At 53.7% G+C, this 27,872-nt stretch overlaps 1 long non-coding RNA gene across 1 annotated transcript; it reads right to left on the bottom strand.

Annotated features, from left to right (window-relative positions):
* Positions 1-661: 661 nt before the first annotated feature.
* LOC142472408 (uncharacterized) lies at positions 662-27,564 on the bottom strand. The gene is made up of 3 exons (XR_012789686.1): positions 27,430-27,564; positions 11,136-11,204; positions 662-1,995 (listed from the first exon to the last, which is right to left on the bottom strand). It is a non-coding gene; the product is annotated as an uncharacterized LOC142472408 (long non-coding RNA).
* Positions 27,565-27,872: the final 308 nt, after the last annotated feature.

The raw sequence follows: 27,872 nt of genomic DNA, 5'->3' as shown, positions 1-27,872 counted from the left end.
GGACCCGGCGCGCGTCAGCATCACAGCACCTCGGCGTGGGACAGCCAGGGAGAAGCCTGCAGCGGGGGAGAGCCGGGCATAGTGGCAACTGCTCTGACCGGTCGTCGTCGTCGTCCCCCGCAGCCACCCTACGTTCGGAGAGAGGTAATACCGGACACATACATGTCCGTTAATACCTTTCATTTTATATCGTAACCATGGGCAAAATACCAGGCTGTCCGGTTCAAAACTGGACACCTGGCAACCCTAACCACTGCTGCTGCTGCTGCTGCTGCTAACGTACTAAACTGTACTATGTAGATGGGTAAAAAAAGCCAGCACCCACCCACGTGGTGCAATAAATGTGTCTTTTCTCGCGCAGCGTTTCCCCTTCCCAATGGAAGAGCTCTTGAAAAAGGCCCCGTTGGGAAGCGGACACACACACACACACACACACACACACACACACACACACACACACACACACACACACACACACACACACACACACACACACACACACACACACACACACACACACACACACACACACACAGAGTCTGTGAGGATCCCTAGAGATCCAGCGGACAAACACACACACACAGTCTGTGAGGATCCCTAGAGATCCAATATACCGGCACAGCACAAGTGATAATCACAAAAAAAGATTTATTTGGTCCAAAATGCACAAGTGTCCGAATATACATATATCGGAAGCCCGATTCCAGCGCACCTCCCAAATCGGCTTGTACAGTAATTGTGACATTTGTACATTTAGAACCCAAGTCTGTGTAACAAAGGAGAAGTGTTAGTTGTATCTTTTAATCAACATAGGATTCAGGCCGCTGACCCGGTCATGGTAATCTCAATAAAGCCGCCGCATAAATCATCTCGTGAAATATGTGAAAGTGCCCTGAAAGGGTTAAATGAATCTGAATGCTTATTGTGATGCAGGAGTGCAGTGTTTCGTATTGTGTGTATCTCTCTCTACTGTGTATCTATATCCCTGTGTGATAATATATATATCCACACACACATTGTTTAGGTTATGGTGGGTGAAAAAGGTGACTGAAAAGACATGTGAATGTGCTCACAAGGGATATTTTTATTTGATACATATTATTTATACTTACACACACAGACTTTCATATGTAGCAGTGCTATCTGTATACGTGTGTATATGTTAGTGTACACATGCGTATATGTATGTATGCGTGTGCTTGTATGTATGTGTATTTATACACATACAATGCACACAGACTTCCATATGTAGCAGTGCTATCTGTATACGTGTGTATATGTGAGTGTACACATGCGTATATGTATGTGTGCGTGTGCGTGTGCGTGTATGTATGTATGTGTATTTATACACATACAATGCACACAGACTGAGTGCTGCTGCATACAGTATGTAATAACACAGCATGTTAGGAGGGTCGGCTGTTGGCTTCGGATAACTTATTTCTACAACTGTGATATTTCTTGCTGCTGACTATATACCGGATTCTTTTTAATATCTACGACAATTGAACTCAGAGGGGACAACAAATTGTGGTTGGATATATTTTGGGAGGACGGAGGGACTCACATTTATTACACAGAGTATTTTTTTGATGTGACACTTTGTTTGTGTATACAGTGTATATATACACACACTATAGCCCTATATCACTCACAGAGGGACCAGCGCAATCATTGCCAAGCTTCCAATAAATAAAAACAAAGCAGAGCGGGGCCAAAAGGTGATATGTTCGGATATATCCCACACGCGGCATCTAACTCAACCCTTCTTTTTAATAGCTCCGCAGCAGGCAGAGAATAAAGTATTCATGAAGATTGAAAGCGATGATCCCGTGAACTTCAATTTAATTGGTGCAAATTAAAACGATCCATCTCGCCGCGCTGTCCGTCTCTGCCGTCACCGCCCGCTCCTCCGAACGCCACTCTGATTACAATTATTTTTTAATAGGAAAACTTGGCAGCTTTTCTTCTTCTTCCGAGTTCTGTTAGCGCGGCCTAAGAAATAGAAAAAGTACTGATACTGTTAGTGGTTTGGGGGGGGGGTTCATTTTCTTTACCCCCCCCCCCCCCCCGTGCTGAATCGGTGCCGTAAAAGCTTTAGCCGAATGAAACGCGGAATGGCGCTCGCTGTTGGGTTAGAAATGTTTGCTGATTCATCTCAACAGAAAGCAAATTGCTCTCTCTGGGTATGAAGGGGCCCAGACATCCCCCAGGGGTCCCCAAGCCCCCGACATCCCCCAGGGGTCCCCAAGCCCCCGACATCCCCCAGGGGTCCCCGAGCCCCCGACATCCCCCAGGGGTCCCCAAACCCCCGACATCCCCCAGGGGTCCCCGAGCCCCCGACATCTCCCAGGGGTCCCCGAGCCCCCGACATCCCCCAGGGGTCCCCAAGCCCCCAACATCCCCCAGGGGTCCCCGAGCCCCCGACATCCCCCAGGGGTCCCCGAGCCCCCAACATCCCCCAGGGGTCCCCGAGCCCCCGACATCCCCCAGGGGTCCCCGAGCCCCCGACATCTCCCAGGGGTCCCCGAGCCCCCGACATCCCCCAGGGGTCCCCAAGCCCCCAACATCCCCCAGGGGTCCCCAAGCCCCCGACATCTGCAACCGGTGAAGAGGCGTGAGAAGCTTGTAGGCAGGGCCGCCGACAGGGGCGGGGGAGACAGCCAGGACTGCTGGCCCGGTGGGGTTAGGGGCCCCTGCTGCCCGCACATTCATTCACTGCGGGGCCCGGAGATGCAGCAGGAAGCACAGAGGGGAATTCCTGCCTCTGCAGAGCCTCTTTCAGGGGGCGGGGCCTGGGTCAGGGGGCGGGGCCTGGGTAAGGGGGCGGGGCCCTGAGATGCAGCAGGCAGCACAGAGGGGAATCCCTAAGGCTGCGGTCCCAGTAACTGCCACAGCGCGCGGCGTGCGCTGTGCGTGTAAGCACCGCCCCTCAATGGGGCTGGGCCCAGTAGTCACCATCCCGCTGAAGGTGCAGCTGCGCCATACTGCAAGGTTTTTTACAACTCAATGAAATTGAGTTTAGACCTTGCGACGGAGGCGTGGCCACGCCCCCGCCGACGGTTCACCCAATGAGGGCGAACCAGCCGCGTGACGTGATGGCCACGCCCCGCAAATCCCCGACCACGCCCGCTCCCGTCGCAAGCTCCCTCTCTCCTAAAAAGACCACAGATCGCGGTTAGCACTGTGCCCGCCCCCCCCCCCCGCCTGGCGTGCGTGTCACAGTGATGACTGGAACCGCAGCCTCACCCTGCAGAGCCTCTGTCAGGGGGCGGGGCCTAGGTCAGGGGGCGGGGCCTAGGTCAGGGGGTGGGGCACTGAGATGCAGCAGGAAGCACAGAGGGGAATCCCTGCCTCTGTCAGGGGGCGGGGCCTAGGTCAGGGGGCGGGGCCCTAAGATGCAGCAGGAAGCACAGGGGGGAAATCCCTGCCTCTGTCAGGGGGCGGGGCCTAGGTCAGGGGGCGGGGCCCTAAGATGCAGCAGGAAGCACAGGGGGGAAATCCCTGTCTACAGAGGCCCTATGTGGGCGGAGCCTGGGTGATGGGGCGGAGCACCGAGAAGCAGGAAGCACCGAGGGGAAGTCGCTGCCTCTGCAGAGCCTGTGTATGTGGGCGGGGCCTGAGTTAGGGGCCGGGCCTCGAGGACGGAAGCTGCACCCTGAGAAGCAAGCTGGGAAAAGTGAGGGGGCGGGGCCTCTGTCAGAGGGCTGGGATAAATGGGGGGGAGGGAACAGACATGAAAGGGAAGAGAAACACAAAGAGAAAATAATGTACAAGAGAGACATGAGGGGAGAAGAGAGACGTGATAGAGACATGAGAGGGAGAAGAGAGAGACATGAGAGGGAAAAGAGAGAGACATGAGAGGGAGAAGAGAGACATGAGGGGGAGAAGAGAGACGTGATAGAGACATGAGAGGGAGAAGAGAGACGTGATAGAGACATGAGAGGGAGAAGAGAGACGTGATAGAGACATGAGAGGGAGAAGAGAGAGACATGAGAGGGAGAAGAGAGAGACATGAGAGGGAGAAGAGAGACATGAGGGGGAGAAGAGACGTGATAGAGACATGAGAGGGAGAAGAGAGAGAGACATGAGAGGGAAAAGAGAGAGACATGAGAGGGAGAAGAGAGACATGAGGGGGAGAAGAGAGACGTGATAGAGACATGAGAGGGAGAAGAGAGAGACATGAGAGGGAGAAGAGAGACGTGATAGAGACATGAGAGGGAGAAGAGAGAGACATGAGAGGGAGAAGAGAGAGACATGAGAGGGAGAAGAGAGACATGAGGGGGAGAAGAGAGACGTGATAGAGACATGAGAGGGAGAAGAGAGAGAGACATGAGAGGGAAAAGAGAGAGACATGAGAGGGAGAATAGAGAGACATGAGAGGGAGAAGAGAGACATGAGGGGGAGAAGAGAGACGTGATAGAGACATGAGAGGGAGAAGAGAGAGAGACATGAGAGGGAAAAGAGAGAGACATGAGAGGGAGAAAAGAGAGACATGAGAGGGAGAAGAGAGACATGAGGGGGAGAAGAGAGACGTGATAGAGACATGAGAGGGAGAAGAGAGAGAGACATGAGGGAAAAAAGAGAGACATGAGAGGGAGAAGAGAGAGAGACATGAGAGGGAGAAGAGAGACATGGGGGGAGAAGAGAGAGACATGAGGGGGAAGAGAGACATGGGGGAGAAGAGAGAGACATGAGGGGGGAAGAGAGAGAGAGAAACATGAGGGGGAGAAGAGAGACGTGAGAGTGACATGAGAGGGAGAAGAGAGAGAGACATGAGAGGGAGAAGAGAGAGACATGAGAGGGAGAAGAGAGAGACATGAGGGGAAGAAGAGAGAGACATGAGGGGGAGAAGAGAGAGAGACATGAGAGGGAGAAGAGAGAGACATGAGAGGGAGAAGAGAGAGACATGAGGGGAAGAAGAGAGAGACATGAGGGGAAGAAGAGAGAGACATGAGGGGAAGAAGAGAGACATGAGGGGGAGAAGAGAGAGAGACATGAGGGGGAGAAGAGAGAGAGACATGAGGGGGAGAAGAGAGCGAGACATGAGGGGGAGAAGAGAGAGAGACATGAGGGGGAGAAGAGAGAGAGACATGAGGGAGAAGAGAGAGACATGAGGGGGAGAAGAGACATGAGGGGAGAAGAGAGAGAGAGAGATACATGAGAGAGAGAGACATGAGTGGGAAAGAGAGAGAGGGAAAAGAGATACGGATGCTGGGAAAAGATATATCAGTGTTAGAGGATGACGGGCAAATACATGGGGGATTGATAAGAGAGAATGGCATGTGTGAGAAAAGGGGGTGGGTGGGAGGAGAGAGACATGCTGGGGTGGGTGGGAGGAGAGAGACATGCTGGGGTGGTGGGAGGAGAGAGACATGCTGGGGTGGTGGGAGGAGAGAGACATGCTGGGGTGGGTGGGAGGAGAGAGACATGCTGGGGTGGTGTGAGGAGATGTGATGGCCTATGGCAGGGGTGCGCAGTGCTTACACAACATGCGCTCTTCCCCACAACATTTAAATTAAATGCCGGGGAGCGCCCACAGCCTCTGTATATCCCGTACCTAGTCTCCGGCGCCTTCTGGGGATGCGACATTGTGATGTAAGAAAACGCAGGAGAAAAGGTAAGGGGGGAGGGTGGCGCGAGCAGGGGGGAGAGCAGGAAGGGGGGCGCAGACAAAAAGGTTTGCACACCCATGGCTGAGCGATCAAATCTCCACCGACGTTTAACCGACACATCGCCGTGGGATGTAGGTGGCCGTGGGTACGTGGGATGTAGGTGGCCATGGGTACGTGGGATGTAGGTGTCCGTGGGTATGTGGGATGTAGGTGGCCGTGGGTACGTGGGATGTAGGTGGCCGTGGGTACGTGGGATGTAGGTGTACGTGGGATGTAGGTGTCCGTGGGTACGTGGGATGTAGGTGTCCGTGGGTACGTGGGATGTAGGTGTCCGTGGGTACGTGGGATGTAGGTATCCGTGGGTACGTGGGATGTAGGTGTCCGTGGTATGTGGGATGTAGGTGGCCGTGGGTACGTGGGATGTAGGTGTCCGTGGGTACGTGGGATGTAGGTGTCCGTGGGTACGTGGGATGTAGGTGTCCGTGGGTACGTGGGATGTAGGTATCCGTGGGTACGTGGGATGTAGGTGTCCGTGGGTATGTGGGATGTAGGTGGCCGTGGGTACGTGGGATGTAGGTGGCCTTGGATATGTGGGATGTAGGTGTCCGTGGGTATGTGGATATGTGGGATGTAGGTGGCCGTGGGTATGTGGGATGTAGGTGGCCGTGGGTATGGGGGATATAGGTGTCCGTGGGTATGGGGGATGTAGGTTTCTGTGGTTACATGGGATGTAGGTGGCCGTGGTATGTGGGATGTAGGTGTCTGTGGGTACGTGGGATGTAGGTGGCCGTGGGTACGTGGGATGTAGGTGGCCGTGGGTACGTGGGATGTAGGTGGCCGTGGGTACGTGGGATGTAGGTGTCCGTGGGTATATGGGATGTAGGTGGCCGTGGGTATGTGGGATGTAGGTGGCCGTGGGTACGTGGGATGTAGGTGGCCGTGGATACGTGGGATGTAGGTGTCCGTGGATACGTGGGATGTAGGTGTCCGTGGGTATGTGGGATGTAGGTGGCCGTGGGTATGGGGGATGTAGGTGTCCGTGGGTACGTGGGATGTAGGTGGCCGTGGATACGTGGGATGTAGGTGTCCGTAGATACGTGGGATGTAGGTGTCCGTGGGTACGTGGGATGTAGGTGGCCGTGGATACGTGGGATGTAGGTGTCCGTAGATACGTGGGATGTAGGTGTCCGTGGGTATGTGGGATGTAGGTGTCCGTGGGTATATGGGATGTCGGTGTCCGTGGGTATGTGGGATGTAGGTGTCCGTGGGTATATGGGATGTCGGTGGCCATTAGAGGGATGATTAGGGAGGGGGAGAAGAGGAGGGGAGGGATGATTAGAGAGTGGGTGAGAGGAGGAGGGGAGGGATGATTAGAGAGGGGGAGGGGAGGGATAATTAGAGAGGGTGAGAGGAGGGGAGGGATAATTAGAGAGGGGGAGAGAGGAGGAGGGGAGGGATGATTAGAGAGGGTGAGAGGAGGGGAGGGATAATTAGAGAGGGGGAGAGAGGAGGAGGGGAGGGATGATTAGAGAGGGGGGTGAGAGGAGGAGGGGAGGGAGGATTAGAGAGGGGGGAGAGAGGAGGAGGGCAGGGATGATTATTGAGCGGGGGTGAGAGGGGGAGGGATGATTAGAGGGGGTGAGAGGAGGAGGGGAGGGATGATTATTGAGTGGGGGTGAGAGGGGGAGGGATGATTAGAGGGGGTGAGAGGAGGAGGGGAGGGATGATTATTGAGTGGGGGTGAGAGGGGGAGGGATGATTAGAGGGGGTGAGAGGAGGAGGGGAGGGAGGATTAGAGAGGGGGGAGGAGGGGAGGGATGATTATTGAGCGGGGGTGAGAGGGGGAGGGAGGATTAGAGGGGGTGAGAGGAGGGGAGGGCGGATTGGAGAGGGGGGGGTCCACCCGATCTGCCCTGCCATTGGCTGCCGCACACCACGTGACCGCGTCGCGGTACGGGAAGACAACATTCTTGTCTTCCCTGCCAGCGTAGGCGTCACAGCGCTTTGCGCGCTCACACACACGCCCACTGGGGCCTGCCCCATACAGGGCTGCGCTGTGGTGTGTAGCGCGCACATCGTAGCGCCCCCTGGGGACCTGGCCTAAGATGGAATGGAGCAGATACAAGGTAGCGGGTCACTTTGCCTTAGCAACATACAGTAGGAAGCCAAGGTGAACACCCTCAACTGGGGCCCCAACATGTAGCCAAGACGTGTGTATTAACCCCGTGGAAGCCGTAGTGGCATGTCATAGCGGTACAACAGCATGCAAGGGGTTAACCCCCCGCCCCGCGATGGCCTAACCTCCTTCCCAGGGCTCCTACCCCCATAACCCCCCCCCCCCGCGATGGCCTAACCTCCTTCCCCAGGGCTCCTACCCCCATAACCCCCCCCCCCAACAAACCTAATTCCTCATCTCTAAAGTACTAGTAATTAGCCCTACTAGTAAAAAGGTGGCTAATGTAATGACCAACATAAATACAATATACAATAAGACGTAAAAGGGAGATACACCCGTCAAAAATATTACATATACATATATATAATATAACCTTCCCTCAAATCCTTATCTCACTGCCTAAAAGTGGCGGGATGGTGGCAGCGGGTGGCAGGGAGATGTATAGTGGCGCTTGTCCTGATAGCTTTATATACCATGAAAGCGTCAACAATATACCCGGGTAATGTGGGAGAAGGTACTCGCCAACATGTAAATGAGGCCGGCATGGCAAGTAAGGCCTCAACCCCCAAATATGGAACACACCGGAAAGCACCGGCAGATAAGAAAAAGCTATTACTGAGGAGGCAACAAGAAATGAAGCAATCCCAAGACACTAGAGTAAGAATTGTGCGCGCAGAGCGGCGCGAGACGATCCGCAAACGTACAACTGAAGAGAATGTAACTGTGATGTGGGGAGGAAGAATAGTGACGATAACAAAAGGTTAAAGAAGACGAAGCAGCGACTTGTGATTGGGAAGAAGTATATCACTGCACTCACACAAGGCGACGGATCAACAATAAAAGGCCGTGCACTTATCATGGAGAGAGTTGAGGACTTCTACATGAAATTGTACGGGAACACAGATAACACGGGGCGTAATCCCGCAGAGGACTAGCGAGAAGAAACCACCAATGATTGTACCATGCGTCCTTCCAGAAGAAGTGGCAAAATCATTAACATCCACAAAGAATGGGAAGGCTCCCGGGGAGAAGGAAGTACACCTGAAATCTTAAAAGAAGCTGGGGAAGAAGTAGAGAAAACCCTTGCAGAACTCTTTACATGTGGCTAGAACAGGAAAACCCCAGAACAATCGAGTAATACCGTAGTTATCCTCATCTACAGGACAGGAGACAAAGGGGGTCATGCACTAAGCTCCGTTATGTCACTTTTAGAGCGCAAAGTGCTCTTAGAACGTGATGTTGCACTCAACCCGATGCACTCAGCAACGCAAACAGGCACTTTGCGCTCTAATAGTGCAGTATATTAAGGCAAAAGGGAATGGGTGAATCTTGGCTCTAATGCAATTCCTACTTACAGCAGGTAAGATTTAAGCAGGCAGTGGTCTGACTCTGTCATGATGATGTAGGTGTAGGGTTAACACAGAGAGGGGAACTTGATAGTAGATAACTTCATGCGGGATACTCTCAAGGTATAACAGCTCAGATTCACGCAGAATAGCATAGGAAAGAGAGACGGACCATAGTATAGATCACAAAGTACAGATTTTATAGCAGGGGAGATGAGTCTCAGCCGATCGCTGGTATAAACAGCAGGCACCTCACACGTCTTCACGTACTGCACCGACACACTTTATTCGAGCAAATACCCAGTATGTACCTGGCAGATACCTGGAATGCGCCGCTCCTCACCTCTGACAAGCCCCGTTGTGTTTGCCTTCCCAGCCTGGGTTCATGCCTGGCTGACGGGCGGCTGATCTGTTAAATGTTAATGATTAGGATTTAATAGGCTGCAATGCTTCGCGTGTCTACCAGATGGCATAAATTCATGAATTGTAATGCAGTATATATATATATACTGTGCAGTATTGCAGCCAGCGGGAATAAAATGCTTCAATCCCTGCCTGGAAAATACCTCAATGCACTCGGGCAGAAAACAGTCACAAACCTCAATACACCCGGATATACCCGAATTCGTGGGACTAGCCGAGCTCGAATAAAGTGTGTCGCCAGTGTACAGCAGGACTGTGGTGGACTAAAGGCTTGGCTCAACGCGTTTCGCTGTTCTCAAACAGCTTCCTCAGGAGCAGATGAGGTGCCTGCTGTTTATACCAGCGATCGGCTGAGACTCATCTCCCCTGCTCTCCACCGGATGTCATCACCCGTGCTGCCGGAAGTGACGTCAGACGCCATACCGCGACGGGGAGGTAGAAGCTAAGGGAAGACATCCAGCCAGCCAGCTCACCATCGCCAAAAAAGCCCTCTACTGTCTCACGAAACTGCTACGTGAATATCTTTCAAGTACTTATTGTAAGTACGTTTGTGCACCTTGCTTGATGGGATAAAATCTGTACTTTGTGATCTATACTATGGTCCGTCTCTCTTTCCTATGCTATTCTGCGTGAATCTGAGCTGTTATACCTTGAGAGTATCCCGCATGAAGTTATCTACTATCAAATTCCCCTCTCTGTGTAATCCTACACCTACATCATCCTGACAGAGTCAGACCACTGCCTGCTTAAATCTTACCTGCTGTAAGTAGGAATTGCATTAGAGCCAAGATTCACCCATTCCCTTTTGCCTTAATATACTGCACTATTATTGTGTATATTTTTATTTTTTGGGTGTGTTCCTGAGAATACCGCTCCCTTCCCCCCCCCCCCGTGGATCAAGACTACTTATGTAAGGAATCTGTACATATTCCTTGGAAGGTGGAGAAGTGTGTTCTTCTGGGATACACACCACTCTTAAGTATTGCATTCTGTTATTGCACTTAATTACAATAAGGTGTCTATTAGCGCCGGTACAAGTCATTTGGTTGCACTTTGCGCTCTAAAACTGACTTTTTTCCGGAATTTTTTCTAAGTCCAACTTTGCTCGTTCGTAACCCTGTTTGCGTTAAATTCTGCCCTTAAGCGGGATGCACTAAGCAACGCAACCTTAGCGTACGCGAAAGTTGCATTGATTTGAACACGTCAGCTCAAGGTAGACGCAAAAAAAGCTGGACTTAGAAAAAAATGATTGCTTTTCATTTTTGCATGCGCAACACCCATACAACAGGCCAGCGGGTGTCCCCGGCTCACCAAGCGGGGGTCTCCGCGGGAGTGTGGGGGTCCCCGCGGCCGTCCCGGGGTCCCCGCAGGAGTCCCGGGGTACCCGCGGGCCTGCGGTATCAATGTTGCGCCTCCAAAAATAATAAACAATATTTATAACTAAATACACCCCCCTAACACATACAATACAGTAATGGGCAAAATTACTATTATCCACATATGGATAATAATGCATTTGCCCATTTTAAATACATATAACTTTCAATAAATACAGTAAAAACATATTACACTTACCTTTTACAGGCACCCACGATGAAGGCCGTCTTTATCCTCATCTTCATCCTGCCCATGCCCCCTCCGATGCTGCAAAACATACACAAGAATAAAAACATCCAATGTAATGTCCCCTAACCCCTTAATCACCATAGCGGTTATTAACCGCTACAGTCATTAAGGGGTTAACCCACCCTCACCCACCACTCTGGAGGCCTAGATACCCTCCCCCACTAACCCCCCACCCCGTGAGGCCTAACCACACTCACCCACTACCCAGCCGGGAGGCCTACCCACATACCTTTTGGGCCAATACCCCCTTCCCCCACCCCCAGTACCCACAAGAAAAACAATACACAGCCCCACAATAAACATCATTCTATTTATTAAATACATAACCCATCCCTGTGCCCCCCATAAATACATGTGACAGAGGCTTGGGGGAGAACGGATGTGACGTCATTTAAAGCCTGTCACATGGTACTAGAGCCAATCAGAGTTGGGATGTATTTCCCACGCTCTGATTGGCTACTGTACCATGTGAGGCCGGCCATCTTTCTTTTCATGACGTCATCTTAAAGGCAATTGTAGCACAGCCATTCTGATTGGCTGGTGTCATTGCCTTTAAATGACGTCACCAAAATTAATTTTTTTTCCCCAAATCACATGGTTTTTAAAGCCTAATCAGGGCCGTGGGAACCATATGACGAAAATGTGACGTCATAGGCCTATAAAAGCGTATGTCGTCTCATTTTGAAGGCAGACGCCGAGGAGGAAGGACCTCCTACAGAAGAAAGAAGACCAGGGCGTGGCCGAAGAAGAGAAGAAGACCCCGGAAGAGAGCGGAAGAAGATACAAGAAAGAAGAATACAGATAAAGATGGATTACAAATAGAAGACCCGTGGATTGTTTTGGTTTATTATTTTATTGTTTATTATTTTATGGTTTATTATTTTATGGGTTCCTGTGCGTGGATTGGTTCGAGACTAAGCTGTTCAACGGGAGTCGGTGAGTGGGTCAAGTAACGGTAAGTGAACAAAAGAAATGTATTTTATTTAACTTGTTCAATGTTTTTTTGGTTTTTTAAATGTGTTTTTTTTTTTTTTTTTTTTAAAGATCATTTCTTGCCACTGTATGTCTATATCGATATATACATACAGGGTAAGAAATGGTTTGGTAAGAAATGCTTGTATTGCTGTGTTTAAAATGATTTTGGCTATGCTGCTATGCATAAATGTGTGTGTAATGTATTTTAAAATTAGATAGATACTTTAGGTCAGGATGAGGCTTGCTTTTGTATATTGTATTCTTTTTGGTACTTATATTTTGTCTGATGGTAACTTGTTCTGTTTAACGATTGAAATTGTTAATTGTTTAATTGTTATGGATGGAATTTAAATTGTTTAGTGATTTCATTAATGAATGCTAATTGATTTATGGTGACTTGATTGGTTTAAATAGTATACTTGTTTGGATGTATTGGTATTTTGTTTGGAATATGTTATTGTTAACATTCATTGGCAGAGTGTACATGGTGCATAGATTGTATGCATCATGTACTGCACCGACACACTTTATTCGAGCAAATACCCAGTATGTACCTGGCAGATACCTGGAATGCGCCGCTCCTCACCTCTGACAAGCCCCGTTGCGTTTGCCTTCCCAGCCTGGGTTCATGCCTGGCTGACGGGCGGCTGATCTGTTAAATGATAATGATTAGGATTTAATAGGCTGCAATGCTTCGCGTGTCTACCAGATGGCATAAATTCATGAATTGTAATGCAGTATATATATATATACTGTGCAGTATTGCAGCCAGCGGGAATAAAATGCTTCAATCCCTGCCTGGAAAATAACCCAATGCACTCGGGCAGAAAACAGTCACAAACCTCAATACACCCGGGTATACCCGAATTCGTGGGACTAGCCGAGCTCGAATAAAGTGTGTCGCCAGTGTATACAATGTAAATGTAATGTTTTGATTGGCATTTGAGGCTTTTGATTGGAAGATGAGATTGGATTTTTTTACGAAATATGATTTTATTGTACTGTGTCTGTATGGAGAAGTGGTATTTGTAGTAGAGCATGTTTTTAATAACCCTTCTACATTTATTTGTATATTGGTTCATCATGTGTGTATATATATATCTCCTCTCTCCCTCTCTCCCTCTCTCATATATATATATATATATATATATATATATATTGTATGTGTGTGTATATTGTATGTGTGTGTATATATAGTTGCATGATGAAGCCACTGTACAAATGAATGGGTGAAGGGTGGGTATCGGGCCAGGGTGGCTTAACCCCCTTAGTTACCTTTGCGGTTATTATCTGATAAGGTGATTAAGGGGTTAATTGATATCTGAATGTAATTGCAATGTATTGGCTATGTATTTTGTTGGCAACGGAGGACAAGGATTTTGCTGGCGACGGGGGCTTCTTATTGATGAGGTCAGTAGAACTTTATTTATGTTATTATGCTAGTTAATGTGTTTAATAATGGGCAAATAATCTATTATCCATATCTGGATAATAGTTATTTGGCACATTATTGTACTGTATGTGTTGGGGGGGGGGGGATTGATGTATTGAATGTATAGGTCAGGTTTATTTTTTTTACATACAGAGTTGGTTTCTTTGGTCTGCGAGAGACCTCTGGAGACCATCCTCGGGCTTCTCACGGGTACCAGGCTGCGTGGTCCACGGGGGACACCTGCGGAGAAGAACCGGTGGCCACACATCTGTGGGAACCACCCGAGGCCCCTCAGACACCTGTGGGTCTGACCCGGGGCCCCCAGACATCCGCGGGCCTGCCGTGGGGACCCAATTGTGGCCCACGGTGACCCGCGGAGACCACCTGGTGGGCCATGGCGCCTGGCGGGACCCACCAACAGGCCTCCAGACCCTGTGTGAAATATGATGCTGGCAACCTGTAGGTCTGTGAGGTGACCCGTCAGGCCCACCGGGGACTCACGTGGGCCTGGGGTATGAACCCTGTATGTAAAAGAATAAATCATGTATTTATGGGGGGGCACAGGGGGTGGGTTATGTATTTAATAAATAGAATGATGTTTATTGTGGGGCTGTGTCTTGTTTTTCTTGTGGGCACTGGGGGTGGGGAAGGGGGTATTGGCCCCAAGGGTATGTGGGTAGGCCTCCCGGCTGGGTAGTGGGTGAGGGTGGTTAGGCCTCACGAGGTGGGGGGTTAGTGGGGGAGGGTATGTAGGCCTCCAGAGTGGAGGGTGAGGGTGGGTTAACCCCTTACTGACTGTAGCGGTTAATAACCGCTATGGTGATTAAGGGGTTAGGGGACATTACATTGGATGTTTTTATTCTTGTGTATGTTTTGCAGCATCGGAGGGGGCATGGGCAGGATGAAGATGAGGATGAAGACGGCCTTCATCGTGGGTGCCTGTAAAAGGTAAGTGTAATATATTTTTACTGTATTTATTGTAATTTATATGTATTTAAAATGGGCAAATGCATTATTATCCATATGTGGATAATAGTCTTTTTGACCATTACTGTACTGTATGTGTTAGGGGGCGGGGGGGATGTGTGTTGTTTATTGGGGGCATTTGTCCCCAATAAACATGCTATTATGCCTTAACCCCTTCGTTGCCTTAGCGGATAGCCGCTAAGGTAATGAAGCTGCATTAATGTAAATTTTAATAATAGTGTGCGGGAGCAGGGGTTCCCCTGAGCTGAACCGCATTGATTTGTGCCTCAGGGACCCCCTGCTTCCCGAGTTACAGGCCCCGGTTTGGGGCATCGGTGCCAGTGTCGCCGCCATCTTTATAGAGCCCACGTCGCGTCTTGGAGGCTATAAAGATGTCGGCGACACTGGCACCCGATGCCCCATACCGGGGCCTGTAGCTCAGGAAGCAGGGGGTCTCTGAGGCAGAAATCAATGCGGTTCAGCTCAGGGGACCCCCTGCTCCCGCACACTATAATTAAAATGTACATTAATGCTGCTTCATTACCATAGCGGATAGCCGCTACGGTAAGGAATTATTATTTATTGTTATGTGTGTTTTAATACTAGTGTAGATATGCAGGGGGTTTCCTGAGCTGAACCGCATTGGTTTCAGCCTCGGGCACCCCCTACTTCAGGAGATACAGGCCCCTTTATGGGGTGCCGGTATCCCTCTGCAGAATTTAAATGTCCCGGTCACGTGACGCGGGAGCTTTAAAGTGCAGGGGATACCGGCACCCCATAACGGGGCCTGTAACTCCTGAAGTAGGGGGTCCTCGTTCATGAAACCAATGCGGTTCAGGTCCTGAGACACCCTGCTCATGTACACTATTATTAAAATGTATTTATTTAGTGTACGATCGCCTGTAACAGTCTTGCATGGAGATACAGAATCTCCATGCAAATGTTACATGCGGCTTTTTTTTCTATCAGCTAGCGTACGGAGAGGTTAAGAACGCTAGCAGGGGGAAAAAAGCAACTCGTACGCTGTGGCTGTTCTGAGCTATTTTGAGCAGGTACGTTAAAAAATGGGCGCAAGGCTTAGTGCATCGCGTCCCCGGCCTCACTTTTTAACGAACCTGCTTTTTGGAAAATCAGAACGCAAAGCCATTGAGCTTAGTGCATAGCCCCAAAGACCTCAAGAACTACAGACCAATCAGTCTACTTCCAAGCACTGACAAGATTATAACGAAGATTCTCATTAATTGGTTACAACAAACTGGACTTTGCCCGACATAGAGAACAAGCGAGATTTTGCAGGGGATACAACACAAGGGTTCACATCCAAGTCGTACAAGAAGTGATTTTCCGAAGTAATGAATATGATCTACCACTCAAATTAGGATTCGTAGATTATGAAAAAAGCGTCAGGGAGACACCGTGTCACCAGGATCAGTAAGGGAGTGCGGCAGGGAGACACCGTGTCACCAGGATCAGTAAGGGAGTGCGGCAGGGAGACACCGTGTCACCAGGATCAGTAAGGGAGTGCCGCAGGGAGACACCGTGTCACCAGGATCAGCGAGGGAGTGCGGCAGGGAGACACCGTGTCACCAGGATCAGCGAGGGAGTGCGGCAGGGAGACACGTGTCACCAGGATCAGCAAGGGAGTGCGGCAGGGAGACACCGTGTCACCAGGATCAGTAAGGGAGTGCGGCAGGGAGACACCATGTCACCAGGATCAGTAAGGGAGTGCCGCAGGGAGACACCGTGTCACCAGGATCAGCGAGGGAGTGCGGCAGGGAGACACCGTGTCACCAGGATCAGCGAGGGAGTGCGGCAGGGAGACACGTGTCACCAGGATCAGCAAGGGAGTGCGGCAGGGAGACACCGTGTCACCAGGATCAGTAAGGGAGTGCGGCAGGGAGACACCGTGTCACCAGGATCAGTAAGGGAGTGCCGCAGGGAGACACCATGTCACCAGGATCAGCGAGGGAGTTCGGCAGGGAGACACCGTGTCACCAGGATCAGCGAGGGAGTGCGGCAGGGAGACACCGTGTCACCAAGATCAGCAAGGGCGTGCGGCAGGGAGACACCGTGTCATCAAGATCAGCAAGGGAGTGCGGCAGGGAGACACTGTGCCACCAGGATCAGCAAGGGAGTGCGGCAGGGAGACACTGTGCCACCAGGATCAGTAAGGGAGTGCGGCAGGGAGACACTGTGCCACCAGGATCAGTAAGGGAGTGCGGCAGGGAGGCACCGTGTCCCCAGGATCAGCAAGGGAGTGCGGCAGGGAGGCCCGTGTCCCCAGGATCAGTAAGGGAGTGCGGCAGGGAGGCACCGTGTCACCAGGATCAGTAAGGGAGTGTGGCAGGGAGGCACCGTGTCACTAGGATCAGTAAGGGAGTGAAGCAGGGAGATACCGTGTCACCAGGATCAGTAAGGGAGTGCGGCAGGGAGACACTGTCACCAGGATCAGCAAGGGAGTGCGGCAGGGAGACACCGTGTCACCAGGATCAGTAAGGGAGTGCGGCAGGGAGACACAGTGTCACCAGGATCAGTAAGGGAGTGCGGCAGGGAGACACCGTGTCACCAGGATCAGTAAGGGAGTGTGGCAGGGAGGCACCGTGTCACCAGGATCCGCAAGGGAGTGCAGCAGGGAGACACAGTGTCACCAGGATCAGTAAGGGAGTGCGGCAGGGAGGCACCGTGTCACCAGGATCAGTAAGGGAGTGCGGCAGAGAGACATCGTGTCACCAGGATCAGCGAGGGAGTGCGGCAGGGAGACACCGTGTCACCAGAATCAGTAAGGGAGTGCAGCAAGGAGACACCGTATCACCAGGATCAGTAAGGGAGTGCGGCAGGGAGGCACCGTGTCCCCAGGATCAGTACGGGAGTGCGGCAGGGAGGCACTGTGTCACCCGGATCAGTAAGGGAGTGCGGTAGGGAGACACCGTGTCACCAGGATCACTAAGGGAGTGCGGCAGGGAGTCACCGTGTCACCAGGATCAGTAAGGGAGTGCGGCAGGGAGACACAGTGACACCAGGATCAGTAAGGGAGTGCGTCAGGAAGGCACCGTGTCACCAGGATCAGTAAGGGAGTGTGGCAGGGAGGCACCGTGTCACCAGGATCAGCAAGGGAGTGCGGCAGGGAGACACCGTGTCCCCTGGATCAGCAAGGGAGTGCGGCAGGGAGACACCGTGTCCCCAGGATCAGTACGGGAGTGTGGCAGGGAGACACCGTGTCACCAGGATCAGTAAGGGAGTGGGGCAGGGAGGCACCGTGTCACCAGGATCAGTAAGGGAGTGCGGCAGGGAGACACCGTGTCACCAGGATCAGCAAGGGAGTGTGTCAAGGAGGCACCGTGTCCCCAGGATCAGCAAGGGAGTGCGGCAGGGAGACACCGTGTCACCAGGATCAGTAAGGGAGTGCGGCAGGGAGACACCGTGTCCCCAGGATCAGCAAGGGAGTGCGGCAGGGAGACACCGTGTCCCCAGGATCAGTAAGGGAGTGCGGCAGGGAGACACCGTGTCACCAGGATCAGCAAGGGAGTGTGTCAGGGAGGCACCGTGTCCCCAGGATCAGCAAGGGAGTGCGGCAGGGAGACACCGTGTCACCAGGATCAGTAAGGGAGTGCGGCAGGGAGACACCGTGTCACCAGGATCAGCAAGGGAGTGCGGCAGGGAGACACTGTCACCAGGATCCGTAAGGGAGCGCGGCAGGGAGACACCGTGTCACCAGGATCAGTAAGGGAGTGTGGCAGGGAGGCACCGTGTCACTAGGATCAGTAAGGGAGTGAAGCAGGGAGATACCGTGACACCAGGATCAGTAAGGGAGTGCGGCAGGGAGACACTGTCACCAGGATCAGCAAGGGAGTGCGGCAGGGAGACACCGTGTCACCAGGATCAGTAAGGGAGTGCGGCAGGGAGACACAGTGTCACCAGGATCAGTAAGGGAGTGCGGCAGGGAGACACCGTGTCACCAGGATCAGTAAGGGAGTGTGGCAGGGAGGCACCGTGTCACCAGGATCCGCAAGGGAGTGCAGCAGGGAGACACAGTGTCACCAGGATCAGTAAGGGAGTGCGGCAGGGAGGCACCGTGTCACCAGGATCAGTAAGTGAGTGCGGCAGGGAGACATCGTGTCACCAGGATCAGCGAGGGAGTGCGGCAGGGAGACACCGTGTCACCAGGATCAGTAAGGGAGTGCAGCAAGGAGACACCGTATCACCAGGATCAGTAAGGGAGTGCGGCAGGGAGGCACCGTGTCCCCAGGATCAGAACGGGAGTGTGGCAGGGAGGCACTGTGTCACCAGGATCAGCAAGGGAGTGCGGCAGGGAGGCACCGTGTCACCAGGATTAGTAAGGGAGTGCGGCAGGGAGACACCGTGTCACCAGGATCAGTAAGGGAGTGCGGCAGGGAGACACCGTGTCACCAGGATCAGTAAGGGAGTGCGGCAGGGAGACACCGTGTCACCAGGATCAGTAAGGGAGTGCGGTAGGGAGACACCGTGTCACCAGGATCAGTAAGGGAGTGAGGCAGGGGACACCGTGTCACCAGGATCAGTAAGGGAGTGCAGCAGGGAGACACCGTGTCACCAGGATCAGCAAGGGAGTGCGGCAGGGAGGCACCGTGTCACCAGGATCAGTAAGGGAGTGCGGCAGGGAGACACCGTGTCACCAGGATCAGTAAGGGAGTGCGGCAGGGAGACACCGTGTCACCAGGATCAGTAAGGGAGTGCGGCAGGGAGACACTATCACCAGGATCAGTAAGGGAGTGCGGCAGGGAGGCACCGTGTCACCAGGATCAGTAAGGAAGTGCGGCAGGGAGATAACGTGTCACCAGGATCAGTAAGGGAGTGCGGCAGAGAGACACTGTGTCACCAGGATCAGCAAGGGAGTGCGGCAGGGAGGCACCGTGTCACTAGGATCAGTAAGGGAGTGAAGCAGGGAGACACCGTGTCACTAGGATCAGTAAGGGAGTGCGGCAGGGAGACATCGTGTCACCAGGATCAGCAAGGGAGTGCGGCAGGGAGACACCGTGTCACCAGGATCAGCGAGGGAGTGCAGCAGGGAGACACCGTGTCACCAGGATCAGTAAGGGAGTGCAGCAGGGAGATACCGTGTCACCAGGATCAGTAAGGGAGTGCGGCAGGGAGACACCGTGTCACTAGGATCAGCAAGGGAGTGCGGCAGGGAGACACCGTGTCACCAGGATCAGTAAGGGAGTGCAGCAGGGAGATACCGTGTCACCAGGATCAGTAAGGGAGTGCGGCAGGGAGACACCGTGTTACCAGGATCAGTAAGGGAGTGCAGCAGGGAGACACCGTGTCACCAGGATCAGCAAGGGAGTGCGACAGGGAGGCACCGTGTCACTAGGATCAGTAAGGGAGTGAAGCAGGGAGACACCGTGTCACCAGGATCAGCAAGGGAGTGCGGCAGGGAGGCACCGTGTCACTAGGATCAGTAAGGGAGTGAAGCAGGGAGATACCGTGTCACCAGGATCAGTAAGGGAGTGCGGCAGGGGACATCGTGTCACCAGGATCAGTAAGGGAGTGCAGCAGGGAGACACCGTGTCACCAGGATCAGCAAGGGAGTGCGGCAGAGAGGCACCGTGTCACCAGGATCAGTAAGGGAGTGCGACAGGGAGACACCGTGTCACCAGGATCAGTAAGGGAGTGCGGCAGGGAGACACCGTGTCACCAGGATCAGTAAGGGAGTGCGGCAGGGAGACACAGTGTCACCAGGATCAGCACAGGAGAGAGCGACAGGTAGACACTGCCACCAGGATCAGCAAGGGAGTGCGGCAGGGAGACACTGTGTCACCAGGATCAGCAAGGGAGTGCGGCAGGGAGGCACCGTGTCCCCAGGATCAGCAAGGGAGTGCGGCAGGAAGGCACCGTGTCCCCAGGATCAACAAGGGAGTGCGGCAGGGAGGCACCGTGTCCCCAGGATCAGCAAGGGAGTGCGGCAGGGAGACACCGTGCCACCAGGATCAGTAAGGGAGTGCGGCAGGGAGACACCGTATCACCAGGATCAGTAAGGGAGTGCGGCAGGGAGACCCCGTGTCACCAGGATCAGTAAGGGAGTGCGGCAGGGAAACCCCGTGTCACCAGGATCAGTAAGGGAGTGCGGCAGGGAGACCCCGTGTCACCAGGATCAGTAAGGGAGTGCGGCAGGGAGACACCGTGTCACCAGGATCAGTAAGGGAGTGCGGCAGGGAGACACCGTATCACCAGGATCAGTAAGGGAGTGCGACAGGGAGACACCGTGTCACCAGGATCAGTAAGGGAGTGCGGCAGGGAGACACCGTGTCACCAGGATCAGTAAGGGAGTGCGGCAGGGAGACACAGTGTCACCAGGATCAGCACAGGAGAGAGCGACAGGTAGACACTGCCACCAGGATCAGTAAGGGACTGCGGCAGGGAGACACTGTGTCACCAGGATCAGCAAGGGAGTGCGGCAGGGAGGCACCGTGTCCCCAGGATCAGCAAGGGAGTGCGACAGGAAGGCACCGTGTCCCCAGGATCAACAAGGGAGTGCGGCAGGGAGGCACCGTGTCCCCAGGATCAGCAAGGGAGTGCGGCAGGGAGACACCGTGTCACCAGGATCAGTAAGGGAGTGCGGCAGGGAGACACCGTATCACCAGGATCAGTAAGGGAGTGCGGCAGGGAGACCCCGTGTCACCAGGATCAGCAAGGGAGTGTGTCAGGGAGGCACCGTGTCACCAGGATCAGCAAGGGAGTGCGGCAGGGAGACACTGTCACCAGGATCCGTAAGGGAGTGTGGCAGGGAGGCACCGTGTCACTAGGATCAGTAAGGGAGTGAAGCAGGGAGATAACGTGTCACCAGGATCAGTAAGGGAGTGCGGCAGGGAGACACTGTCACCAGGATCAGCAAGGGAGTGCGGCAGGGAGACACCGTGTCACCAGGATCAGTAAGGGAGTGCGGCAGGGAGACACAGTGTCACCAGGATCAGTAAGGGAGTGCGGCAGGGAGACACAGTGTCACCAGGATCAGTAAGGGAGTGTGGCAGGGAGGCACCGTGTCACCAGGATCCGCAAGGGAGTGCAGCAGGGAGACACAGTGTCACCAGGATCAGTAAGGGAGTGCGGCAGGGAGGCACCGTGTCACCAGGATCAGTAAGGGAGTGCGGCAGGGAGACACCGTGTCACCAGGATCAGTAAGGGAGTGTGGCAGGGAGGCACCGTGTCCCCAGGATCAGTACGGGAGTGCGGCAGGGAGGCATCGTGTCACCAGGATCAGCAAGGGAGTGCGGCAGGGAGGCACCGTGTCACCAGGATCAGTAAGGGAGTGAGGCAGGGGACACCGTGTCACCAGGATCAGTAAGGGAGTGCAGCAGGGAGACACCGTGTCACCAGGATCAGCAAGGGAGTGCGGCAGGGAGGCACCGTGTCACCAGGATCAGTAAGGGAGTGCGGCAGGGAGACACCGTGTCACCAGGATCAGTAAGGGAGTGCGGCAGGGAGACACCGTGTCACCAGGATCAGTAAGGGAGTGCGGCAGGGAGACACTATCACCAGGATCAGTAAGGGAGTGCGGCAGGGAGACACCGTGTCACCAGGATCAGTAAGGATGTGCGGCAGGGAGATAACGTGTCACCAGGATCAGTAAGGGAGTGCGGCAGGGAGACACTGTGTCACCAGGATCAGCAAGGGAGTGCGGCAGGGAGGCACCGTGTCACCAGGATCAGTAAGGATGTGCGGCAGGGAGATAACGTGTCACCAGGATCAGTAAGGGAGTGCGGCAGGGAGACACTGTGTCACCAGGATCAGCAAGGGAGTGCGGCAGGGAGGCACCGTGTCACTAGGATCAGTAAGGGAGTGAAGCAGGGAGACACCGTGTCACTAGGATCAGCAAGGGAATGCGGCAGGGAGACACCGTGTCACCAGGATCAGCAAGGGAGTGCGGCAGGGAAACACCGTGTCACCAGGATCAGTAAGGGAGTGCGGCAGGGAAACACCGTGTCACCAGGATCAGTAAGGGAGTGCGGCAGAGAGGCACCGTGTCACCAGGATCAGCAAGGGAGTGCGGCAGGGAGGCACCGTGTCACCAGGATCAGTAAGGGAGTGCGGCAAGGAGACACCGTGTCACCAGGATCAGTAAGGGAGTGCAGCAGGGAGATACCGTGTCACCAGGATCAGTAAGGGAGTGCGGCAGGGAGACACTGTGTCACCAGGATCAGCGAGGGAGTGCAGCAGGGAGACACCGTGTCACCAGGATCAGTAAGGGAGTGCAGCAGGGAGATACCGTGTCACCAGGATCAGTAAGGGAGTGCGGCAGGGAGACACCGTGTCACCAGGATCAGTAAGGGAGTGCAGCAGGGAGATACCGTGTCACCAGGATCAGTAAGGGAGTGCAGCAGGGAGATACCGTGTCACCAGGATCAGTAAGGGAGTGCGGCAGGGAGGCACCGTGTCACCAGGATCAGCGAGGGAGTGCAGCAGGGAGACACCGTGTCACCAGGATCAGTAAGGGAGTGCAGCAGGGAGATACCGTGTCACCAGGATCAGTAAGGGAGTGCGGCAGGGAGACACTGTGTCACCAGGATCAGTAAGGGAGTGCGGCAGGGAGACACCGTGTCACCAGGATCAGTAAGGGAGTGCGGCAGGGAGACACCGTGTCACCAGGATCAGCAAGGGAGTGCGGCAGGGAGACACTGTGTCACCAGGATCAGTAAGGGAGTGCAGCAGGGAGATACCGTGTCACCAGGATCAGTAAGGGAGTGCGGCAGGGAGACACCGTGTCACCAGGATCAGTAAGGGAGTGCAGCAGGGAGACACCGTGTCACCAGGATCAGCAAGGGAGTGCGGCAGGGAGGCACCATGTCACCAGGATCAGCAAGGGAGTGCGGCAGGGAGGCACCGTGTCACTAGGATCAGTAAGGAAGTGAAGCAGGGAGACACCGTGTCACCAGGATCAGCAAGGGAGTGCGGCAGGGAGGCACCGTGTCACGAGGATCAGTAAGGGAGTGAAGCAGGGAGATACCGTGTCACCAGGATCAGTAAGGGAGTGCGGCAGGGGACATCGTGTCACCAGGATCAGTAAGGGAGTGCAGCAGGGAGACACCGTGTCACCAGGATCAGCAAGAGAGTGCGGCAGGGAGGCACCGTGTCACCAGGATCAGTAAGGGAGTGCGACAGGGAGACACCGTGTCACCAGGATCAGTAAGGGAGTGCGGCAGGGAGACACCGTGTCACCAGGATCAGTAAGGGAGTGCGGCAGGGAGACACAGTGTCACCAGGATCAGCACAGGAGAGAGCGACAGGTAGACACTGCCACCAGGATCAGCAAGGGACTGCGGCAGGGAGACACTGTGTCACCAGGTTCAGCAAGGGAGTGCGGCAGGGAGGCACCGTGTCCCCAGGATCAGCAAGGGAGTGCGGCAGGAAGGCACCGTGTCCCCAGGATCAGCAAGGGAGTGCGGCAGGGAGGCACCGTGTCCCCAGGATCAGCAAGGGAGTGAAGCAGGGAGATACCGTGTCACCAGGATCAGTAAGGGAGTGCGGCAGGGAGACACCGTGTCACCAGGATCAGCAAGGGAGTGTGTCAAGGAGGCACCGTGTCCCCAGGATCAGTAAGGGAGTGCGGCAGGGAGACACCGTGTCACCAGGATCAGTAAGGGAGTGCGGCAGGGAGGCACCGTGTCACCAGGATCAGCAAGGGAGTGTGTCAGGGAGGCACCGTGTCCCCAGGATCAGCAAGGGAGTGCGGCAGGGAGGCACCGTGTCACCAGGATCAATAAGGGAGTGCGGCAGAGAGAAACCGTGTCACCAGGATCAGCAAGGGAGTGAAGCAGGGAGATACCGTGTCACCAGGATCAGTAAGGGAGTGCGGCAGGGAGACACCGTGTCACCAGGATCAGCAAGGGAGTGTGTCAAGGAGGCACCGTGTCCCCAGGATCAGTAAGGGAGTGCGGCAGGGAGGCACCGTGTCACCAGGATCAGCAAGGGAGTGTGTCAGGGAGGCACCGTGTCCCCAGGATCAGCAAGGGAGTGCGGCAGGGAGGCACAGTGTCACCAGGATCAGTAAGGGAGTGCAGCAGAGAGAAACCGTGTCACCAGGATCAGGAAGGGAGTGCGGCAAGGAGACACCGTGTCACCAGGACCAGCACGGGAGAGAGCGACAGGTAGACACTGCCACCAGGATCAGTAAGGGAGTGCGGCAGGGAGACACCGTGTCACCAGGATCAGTAAGGGAGTGCAGCAGGGAGACACCGTGTCACCAGGATCAGTAAGGGAGCGCGGCAGGGAGACACTGTGTCACCAGGATCAGTAAGGGAGTGTGGCAGGGAGACACCAGGATCAGCAAGGGAGTGCGGCAGGGAGACACCGTGTCACCAGGATCAGTAAGGGAGTGCGGCAGGGAGGCACCGTGTCACCAGGAGTGCAGCAGGGAGGCACCGTGTCACCAGGAGTGCGGCAGGGAGGCACCGTGTCACCAGGAGTGCAGCAGGGAGGCACCGTGTCACCAGCAGTGCGGCAGGGAGGCACTGTGTCCCCAGGATCAGTAAGGGAGTGCAGCATGGAGGCACCGTGTCACCAAAGCTTTTCCGATAAATGGAATAAAATTAAAAGAAGTGGAAGACCATGTCTACCTTGGTCGGCAAGTCAATGGGAGGGAACCTTTGGAATAAAAATCACTAAGAGAATGAAGATGGGACGGAGGCGTTTTGAAGAAACAAGGCAATCTGTCAAGGGAACCCCTGAGCCTCAAGAGGAAAGTGTGTGACCCGTGTATCCTGCCCGCGCTCACGTATGGGTGTGACACTTGGACCTTAGATGCAAGGATAATTCAGAAGCCTCAGACGTATGGATGCTGGGTATTACCCAAATACGTATGGAGAGATGCATGCTGGGTATTACCCAAAGAGACAGGAAAAAGAGTAAATGGGTTTGAAACCAAAACAAGTCTGTGACATCATAAGAGTGAAGAAATTAAAATGGCGGCGGGCCGGACATATCGCAAGGAGAAATGACCATCGTTGGACAAAGATGGAACCTGACTGGATTCCGAGAGAGATTAAAAGACCAAGACGACACCCCAAAGTAAGATGGGAGGATGGGATGAGACAATGTGTGGGAGGGACGGGGAGAAGAGAGGCTGTAACCGCAGCACCTGGGAGATCATTGGGGAGGCTTCATCCAGCAGTGGGGAGGCACGGGCTGGGGGTGATATAAATATACTGTACACACACACACACACACACACACACTTGCCTGCAGAGAGCTCATTCCTACAAACCTCAGACATCTTCACACTCGACCTGTTCGCACACTGACAGCAGAGCTTTTTCACGCGTGACGCGTGTGGGTGTCAGACAATGTGTGAGCCAGTGGAGCTGTCCGTGGTGTAGGGAGGGGTGGGGGGGGGTTATCTGATAGAAGCCATCAGAGACGGACGCCCAGAGTCTGTCTGCCCGTGATAGACGCACGGCGGGAGCGGTCACAGAGCGCGCAGTAAAAAGGCAGCGCTCAGCCTGGCCCAATCCCTGACTTCCCAGAGTGATTGCATTATTCTTCGCTGTTCTAATTTCCTTGCAAGGCCCTGGCAGTGTAGGAGTTACATCCTTGCTGCTCTTCAACCTTTTTGCGCCCCCATAATGCCCTGCAACGCATTCCCGTGCAAAGTGTTAACATACACTTGTTTTATGCCTTCCGCAGGAATTCCAACACTGCGCAACCTCTGCAGATGCTGGTCCGCTATACAAATGGCTGCCGCGGCCCTGGGCAGAAATAGTAGGGCTGGCACCCGTGTGGTTAAAAGATCATTGGCAATTAAAAGCCAGAAAAGAGAACAGTAAATGCACGGTTTTTTTTTTGTTTTGTTTTTTGTGCCAAATCATGACTTTTGCAGGTAACCTAACTATCACGGCGCCTCTCTTGGCATGGCGGGGTGTTCTTTTGTGAAACCGTCTCGCTGGAGAATAGATGAGCTCATCAAATGGGGACGGACAAAGGGTCCTATTTACTAAACCGTGCTAATCCACAAGCCACGTTTCAGCGCTGCGTAGTAAAAATGGCCCCCTCGCGGAACATCCACTTAACCCTTTGGGTACCCCAAGACAAAGCCACTTTTCCGATCTCAGAGACGCCGCGACCATGTGAGCAGCCTTCCTGTACCAGGAGTCTTAGCACCTCTTAGTAAACATGGGCCAAAACCTTCTCCAGCGTAGGGAAGTGGCAAACATGCATCATGATTAAAGAGCTGGCAGATACTCTGCACCACTATACAAAGCATTGAGTTACCGCGACATTTCTCCTGGTCATTCAGTTTAATTAAACCTTATTAACCTTAAATCCCCTCTAAAGCCTCGTTAAGAAGAGGGGGGGGGATAATAGCGCCCGCCTAATTTCTCCGCAGCTCATTTTAATTTTAATTCAAACATCGGCCGCGGGAATGAAATCCGTCACCTGGAATCCGCCCCACAATCGCAGTGTTTGGGAAACGACACGGATCCCGTTTAGAACGAGCGACAAACGGCGAGTCGGAGAAATCAGATCGATATTTACAGATTCCACATGCAGCTTAACCTGTGCCAAGCAGCACAGCGAGAGAAGAGAAAGGTTTCTGCTGGAAGGCGGTTCCCTGCATCCTCTACTCTTTCAGTAAAAAAAAAAGGTTCAAGCCTCTAACAGCGTTCTGCTTTGCAAATGCATTGGCATCCCACCGTGCTTTCCCCCCATCCTACATTTCCAGAGCGACTCAACCCCCCCTCACCCCCCCCCCCCCCCCGATTATCAAGGAAGAGACATGTTATAGCGCTGAGTGCTTTTGCTCCAGTGTCCGGAACTGGGGATAAATAACACGTTTATTTAATAAAGGCCGTCGTTCTGCACGAAATGCACTCACACGGCTCCCCACACAGCTGCCGTTACCTGCTTCCCGGGTAGGAAAATGCCATCGGCCTCTGTCGGACTCAGGAATATTTAATGCGTGTTGATAATGTCACGCTGGATCTGCAGCGTGTATTCCAGGCTGTTCCGGGCAGCGATAGAGAAGGGGGTTATGGGTGAAGGACGGTGAGAGCGAGCCCAGCGCGGGGGGGGGGGGGGGGGGGAAGGGAAGGGGGGCACTGGAAATATCCCATGGCTGGAGGCGGCAGTGATGGGCAGAGCGGTCATTAACCGTATCAGCGCTGCACTAGCGCTCTCAGAAATATGCGGCAACCTTGATATGCGCAGAGAGATCTACACGCTCATTTCCATTCATTCCCTAACCTCAAAAGCTCACCATCTACATGGTCGCGAGAGGCACGGGTGGCCGAGACCACACACAGAGACCGAAGACCCCCTACTTCTGAGACGGGCGCTTTATCCCA

The sequence above is a fragment of the Ascaphus truei genome, chromosome 21 (genome assembly GCF_040206685.1).
Source record: "Ascaphus truei isolate aAscTru1 chromosome 21, aAscTru1.hap1, whole genome shotgun sequence".
In the NCBI taxonomy this organism is placed as follows: Eukaryota; Metazoa; Chordata; class Amphibia; order Anura; family Ascaphidae; genus Ascaphus; species Ascaphus truei.
Note: the sequence above shows the minus strand (reverse complement) of the source record. Positions and strands in the feature narration are given on the sequence as shown.